Source organism: Hyalella azteca, unplaced genomic scaffold, assembly GCF_000764305.2.
Source record: "Hyalella azteca isolate HAZT.00-mixed unplaced genomic scaffold, Hazt_2.0.2 contig13234, whole genome shotgun sequence".
NCBI lineage: Eukaryota > Metazoa > Arthropoda > Malacostraca > Amphipoda > Hyalellidae > Hyalella > Hyalella azteca.
This window is the reverse complement of record NW_025943163.1, coordinates 81,201-88,935: the sequence shown is the minus strand read 5'-3', so window position 1 is coordinate 88,935 and position 7,735 is coordinate 81,201. Positions and strand designations below refer to the sequence as shown.

Here is a 7,735-nt window from a genome sequence, read left to right as displayed (position 1 = left end):
ATATAAAGTAATTAGCTGCTGAAATCTTTGAATTTAGTTTCTACTTGAGTTGTGCTGCAGTTACATGCTTAGTCTCATCTTAAAGCTGACATTCTGAGCTTTTCAACGATACTATTGCGATAGCTGTGAGTGATTTTTAACGCACACAGCTGGGCTCTAAATGGGGGCGGGGGTGGATTTCCTTCAGAAAATAGATAGGACTTAATTCACTCGCTAAGACTAAAAATATTGGTGTATCTGGCATCAAGCTGCAGCCACCCTCTTCGCTTTGTGCGGAGTGGTGTTCTGCAAGTCGCTCCTAGCATCCCTGAGTGGAATTAGGCTACAGAAGCCTGTATTTTGGTAGCTATGCTACATTTAGTGACTATTTCAAGGCGCGCGGAACTTTGTCGCGCCGTCCTGAAAAGTTCAACTTTTTGTCACGGAAATCCTATCTCCTCCTAGAGTTTTGGAGCTACAGCAATGAGACTTATACCATTCTATTCGTAAAGACCATACCTATGCAGTAACACGGCCCTTTTTTTAGATTTGTGCATAGTTTGGATTCAAAATGGGGGGGAAGGGGGGGGAAAATGAGAAAAAATGAGAAAAAATGGAAAAATGCTTGTAAAAAAAAACTAAAGCAAAAATCAAAAATCAGGCCCTGTTACTGCATTGGTATGGTCTTTACGAATAGAATGGTATATGTCTCATCGCTGTAGCTTCAAAACCCTAGGAGGAGATAGATTTCTACAGTACCCCCTTTTTTGTCCGTTTTCTATGAATTTCACGTTTTCTATCAATTTTTTCGAAAAAATTACACGAACAAAAATGTCTTAGAATTCTGTTTTACATAAGTGTACCAAGTTTCAGAGTGATCCGTCCATAAACAAGAAAGTTTTTCTGGAGGGTATACCTCCCCCTTAAATATATTATACCTTATAATTTAAAAAAAGTTACTGAGCTTACTACTATAATCTTAAACTGAACACAAGCGATATCTTCTACTTAACGCGACCAAACGATAGGAGACTTAAATATAATATACCCTAAAATAAATAAAAAATTACTGGGCATATTACTATAGTCTTGAACTGAACACAAGCAATTTCTGCTTGTGAACACGATCAAACGATAGGAGACTTATATATATTATAACTTAGAATATATAAAAAAGTTACTGAGCTTATTACTATAATCTTGAACTGAACACAAACGAATTCTTTTAGTTAACGCTATCAAACGATATGAGACTTAAATATATTATACCCTAGAATAAATAAAAAATTACTGGGCATATACAACAGTCTTCAACTGAACACAAGCAATTTCTGCTTGTGAACACGATCAAACGTTCGGAAACTTAAATATATTATACTTTAAAATCTAATAAAAGTTACTGAGCTTATTACTATAATCTTAAACTGAACACAAGCGACATTTTCTAGTAAACGCGATCAATCGATAACAGACTTAAATCTTTATACCCTAGAATAAATAGTAAATTACTGGGTATATTACTATAGTCTTGAACTGAACACAAGCAATTTCTGCTTGTGAACACGACCAAACGATAGCAGGCTTGAATATATTATACCTTAGAATATAAAATAATATGCGTTAAATATTTACGTTTTAAAGACAACACTTCTGAACAATCCAGTGTCTTGTATGTTACACATGTACAATGAATTTCTGATTTTATTTTCAAATATTGAAAAAAAATTATTTTCCAAACTTTTTTAATGATATCAAAATTTTTTAAATTTCAAAATTATTTATTCTATCAATTGATTCATGCATTGTCTCTGACTTTATGCAATTGTGCAAAATTTCAGATTCATTGTCTCCAACTTTACGCAAGTGTGCAAAATTTCAGATCGATTGGACAGGTAGAAGTGTGTTAAATATCGATTATTAGATTTGTAGCAGGCAGACAGACAGACAGACAAACAAACAAGAAGTGAAGTTAAAGAGAAGTCTTGTATCTACTTATTCTATCGATCTGAAATTTTGCACACTTGCGTAAAGTTGGAGACAATGCATGAATCAAATGACAAAATAAAAGATTTTAAAAATTAATTTTTTTTCAGTATTAAAAAAATTGAAAAAATAATTTTGTCAGCTACAAATCTTATAACTGATATTTGACACTTTTACCTGTCTAATTGATCTGAAATTTTGCAAACTTGTGCGAAGTCAGAGGCAATGCATGAATCAATTAATAGAATAAATGAAAAACTAATTTTTTTAATTCGAAAATAAAATGAGAAATTCATTGTACATATGTAAGATTGGAGACACTGGATTCTTTGGAAGTGTTGTCTTTAATAATATGCGTTTAAAATTGCTTTTTAAAGACAACACTTCTGAACAATCCAGTATCCTGGATGTTACACATGTACAATGAATTTCTAATTTCATTTTCAAATATTGAAAAAAAATTATTCTTCAAATTTTTTTAAGATATCAAAATTTTGTAAATTTTAAAAATTATTTATTCTGTCAATTGATTCATGCATTGTCTCTGACTTTATGCAATTGTGCAAAATTTCAGATCAATTGGACAGGTCAAATTGTGCCATATATGGATTATAAGATTTGTAGCAGACGAAATTATTTTTTACTTTTTTTAAATGAAAAATTTCTTTTAATTTATAAAATTATTTATTTTGTCAATTGATTCATGCATTGTCTCCAACTTTACGCAAGTGTGCCAAATTTCAGATCGATTGGACAGGTGGAAGTGTGTTAAATATTGATTATAAGATTTGTAGCAGACAGACAGACAGACAGACAAACAAGAAGTGAAGTTAAAGAGAAGTGTTGTAAAAAGTAATTTTTAAACGCATATTTTTACAACACTTTTCTTTAACTTCACTTCTTGTTGTTTGTTTGTTTGTCTGCTACAAATCTTGTAATCGAAATTTAACACACTTCTACTTATCCTATCGATCTGAAATTTTGCACACTTGCGTAAAGTTGGAGACAATGCATGAATCAAATGAAAAAATAAAAGATTTTAACAATTAATTTTTTTTCAGTATTAAAAAAATTGAAAACATAATCTTGTCAGCTACAAATCTTATAAATGATATTTGACACTTTTACCTGTCTAATTGATCTGAAATTTTGCACACTTGTGCGAAGTCAGAGGCAATGCATGAATCAATTAATAGAATAAATAATTTTGAAAAAAATTTATATATTAAAAAAATGAAAAATTAATTTTTTTAATATTCGAAAATTAAATGAGAAATTCATTGTACATCTGTAAGATTGGAGACACTGGATTATTTGGAAATGTTGTCTCTAAAAAGTAATTTATAAACGTATATTATTAGCCATCCATATACTGTTATTGTTAGTAGTAGTAGTAGTATGGTATTGTTATTAGTTAGTATTGGTAGTATTATTAGTAGTTAGTATACTAATTGCAATATCAGAAATAACATTTCAAAAATACAAAAATAACTGAAAAATAAAAAATTATGAAAAAAATAAAAAAATCACCAACCCTGGTAAAATGGAAAGTTGACTAATATCAAGTTGGTTCAATATCATAAATTTTAAATTTTTGGTAATAATATTAATATTTCCCTTGCATGTGCTGCTGTACATGCATGGCGTGAAGGTCTGATGCCAAGGGCGGCGTCGCACCCAGCACATATGATGTTGAACGTCGGTCGAGCGATGAGGTGCCTCCCTTCCAAGTGTCTGCATAGGGTTTGCTTCCTATGGGTCCAATCAGTAGAGGCGCATTGCCAAGAGCATCCAGGTTCGGTGCAGGGCAGGCTGCGAGGCAGGGGATAGTATAGGGTAACAGTTGCTCCCTCGCGAGTCGGGTGCCGTATATCAGGAACTGCATGTAGCTGCTGTTCTTCGTGCTCCGGGGTAGGCTGTGAAATTCTTCGCTCCGCTGTCGATGCTAGCAGTCGTATCCATACTACACTTTGATCTTAGCCAAAAGGCCGAGAAGCGATCCTGTTATATCTATAATATATTAATGATAAGATGATGGCGCTCTGTCATTGGTCGCCATTTGTCGGGCAATGTTAGCGCCACACAAGATGGCGGTTGCTGGCATGCCACGCAGGATATTCACTGCCACACTCCCACAGGGGTGTGGATGGCCAGGGTTATTTCCTCTTTGGTGTCAGCCAGCACATCACGCCTCGCGTGCTCAGGAAGGACCAGCGGTGCCCAGTGACATCAGATTGCAGGAGGCGTATCAAGAATACCTCCGTCGCTCCTCGCCGGCATAGGTATTCTTGATACGCCTCCTGCATATTTATTACTACACTTTCATTTTTGCTAAAGGGCCAAGAATCGATATTGAAAAAGCAAAACTCTTGACACCGGCTCACTAACACTGAAGACATGGAAATAAATTCAAGAAAATGCTTCTTTTAGGGGTGTAACTGAACAAAATGGGGCCTGGCTGGTAACGTGGGATGCAATTACTTTCAAATTAATTGTTTAACTGCGGTTGATCATATGCGACTTGATAGCGGAAGTCGTTCATTGATATAAAATAATCGATGATCGATATACAATATAACAAATGATACTTATAACATGTGGCCGAGCATTAGTTAACCCGATTGGCAGAAAGACTTGACTTTCAGCTGAAGAGCAAAAATAGACGCTCAAATGACGTAGCTAGGAAAACTTTATTACCTTCAAAATGATCGGTCGTAACAGGACACTTGTGTGATAATTATCTGAGCTCTCTCAACTAGCATTGAAAAACACACATTTCTTAATTTCAAGGGTGTCCAAGCGTTACATTTCATACAATAATCCAGACACATCTCAAATAACAGGAATTTTGTCGATCCTGACATTAGTTAAGGAATACCTGTCACACGCACGCAGAAAGAAACGTACCAAACGCACGATGAATTTCATTGTTATACAAATAAAATAATCCGTCAATCAAGAATTTACTCTTAGAGCAGTTTCGCCTAACAATTTCAGATACAATCATAAAAACTAGCAATTAGAGACCTAAATTAGCTTAATTGAGTAAAGTATATATATATAGTATATATATAGTATGACGTGCGGGCGCTGACGTTGTAGACGAGCATGCGCGGACGCTGCGTATCATCAATACGCATCGAACTTTTTAAAAACCACGTTTTTCATGTGTAGCAACGGACTAAAAAGGAGAAAATAAAATACTTGAGAAAACTTAAAAAAACACGTTTTTCTTTTGGACTAAAAAGTAGAAAATAATTTATGGCTCGCCCCAAAAAACGTGGGTCGGGCTGTGCGTTAACCATCAAATTTCCAAAATTCGTGTGTTGTGTGCTTTTCGCTTTAATCATAAATCTGCCCGACACACGTTTTTTGGGGCGAGCCAAAATTTATTTTCTACTTTTTAGTCCACAAGAAAAATATGTTTTTTTAAGTATTTTATTTCTCCATGAGGAGAACGGACAAAAAGTCGGAGCATACCACTCAGCCGGCGCACGGCCCCTCCTAGACTTCACAAGGAAGAACTAGGAACGGTCATCAGGCTCGCAGAGACGGGTCTCTAGCGAGCAGTTTCCCGCTCAGGACCGTGCGATGAACTCGTCATCGTGGCTTTCCGCGTGAAGCGAAGCTCTAGTTTAGTGACAACATACTATAGAAATGATCCTTTGGAGTATGGTCATACATTCACCAGAAATGTGTGCACACCAACGCAAGGAACCTGAACACACACGCACAACCGAGGCATTTCCGGTATGAGACACTCATCTAGAAATGAATTTCTTCCGCGTCAACACAACTTTTTCTCAAACAAAAATTCAAAAATCCCACAAAAGCTCAAATATTCTTAAGATGTGTTTCAAGTAAAATTATTAAGTAAAATACGCGTAAGATATAAATTACACCATTCTTTGCTCCTTCAACAAACAAGCGGAAACGAATGGAAAATTAGAATTTGTTTCTCAACACGGCTATGAGTTTCCAATATCCAAATATCTGACAGCCGAAAAGATGACGAAATTCACGTGTCTAAAATTTAGTGAAAGATGTTAGTTTAGACGTTCGAAAATGGGTTCAACGTTTGACTATCAAAACTGCTTCGATATAGAGCTAGTCTCATGATGCTTAAAGTATTGTCTACAGAATTGTTGAGAGTTTAAATTTCAGAAATTTAGTATTACCACTTTTGAAGGTGAGGGGGCTGATTAACTGGTTCAGTAAATCTTGATATATGCGTTTTTTATTGGCTATCTCAAACGATCAAGTGCTTGTAAATTATTCGAAGTATGTGAACGAGTCTTGAAAACAGAAAAATCACGTGACAAGTACTTCACCAATTCGAAGAAAAGAATAGGGCGCAATGGATCCGGGATTTTTTAACATAATAATATTCTCATCTTCGTTGTAGATGGCCCCGATAGGAGCACAAAATATCAAAGTCTTAAGTAGACAGAGATATGATACTATACCAGTAAAACGTGGTAAAGGGAAAGCCTACCTACACATTCTAAACCACCGAGACACATGGGGACGTCCCGGTTCATAGCGAGACAACCGGGACGTCAGCTATAGTTGAAAACTTACCAGTTCTACCGAACCGAGCTGCGTTGCTTTTAACGAATTTTCCATTTTAGGTGAGGACTCTGGGCGACCTCAGCGGGACAACCGCGAAAGACTTGAGCATGAGCAGCACAGCACGGTCGCCGTGTCCGGCGTGTCGAAGTGCTTCCGGACACCCTGTCTAGATATCGCCTATACTTAAATAAAAATATTGATTTTACCATTTATATATTGCCACCTAAAGTGAAAAAAGCTCACTGTAACCCAAGCTGTGAGACTCGCAATACGTACGATATTTTTCTTCTAAATAAGATAACAGGGTTGATTTTAACTATTACGAAACCAAAATACGCTAAATGATATTTTGGAGGGATAGCCTATCCAAATAAGACCAGTCACCTGCAAAAGTGGGAGAGCAGTCTTACAGTTGAAAATACTTTTATATGTTCTATTTGAACGCTTGCGAATATGTGACACAGTGGCAAGACAAACGAAAAACCATGTCAAAGGCGTGAAGTGCAAAACAAATGCACATGAACGCTTAAATTATTAGTTCACTGTTGAGTAGCTAGAATTTCGTCAGTAGTTTCTAAAACAAGGCTTCTTCCCAAAGAATTACGTCATGCTTTCTTCAAAAACCAAATAAATATAGGTTTATAGATATACTGTTAAGAATTTACCGCCAAAGTAAATAAATGCAGGTGCAGTGGGTAAATTTTAATCCTCTTAGAATTTCACAGCACCGAATGGGTGATACTGCCCCGTCTCGGAAAGGTTAGAATGTCAGTCTTTCTATAACGATATTATTTTTCGGGGGTTCAAGCAATTCAATAACTATAGAATTGTAGCTCATAGATTCTGTTCATTTACGCTATCGTTTAACTTAAACGTCTTCATGTAAATTAAATAGAAAAGCTTCCACTCACGCAATGTTTTTAGAGCTTTATAGAAAATGCAGGCTGGTATACTTTGATAGATGCATCAGATTGCCGGAACCAAAGCCAGGCTTGCAAAAATAAGTCATCTATGATAATTTTGTGAAATAGATCAATGAAGGTTCACGGTCATGTTGACAATACATAATTTTTCTCCAAGCTAAATTATTATTTTCTACTATAGATGGAATAGAGATTAAACCATGTCCGAAAATATTGCAAATTTATTCCTTCAAACTGTGATGAGAAAAATACGAATTCGAACAAATTCAATGTCCAAC

General features: G+C 35.5%; 1 non-coding gene across 1 annotated transcript; it reads right to left on the bottom strand.

The window, feature by feature from the left end:
• Positions 1 to 5,440: 5,440 nt before the first annotated feature.
• Positions 5,441 to 5,642, bottom strand: LOC125178848. The gene has a single exon (XR_007157045.1). It is a non-coding gene; the product is annotated as a small nucleolar RNA U3 (small nucleolar RNA).
• Between the last annotated feature and the right edge of the window lie 2,093 nt (positions 5,643 to 7,735).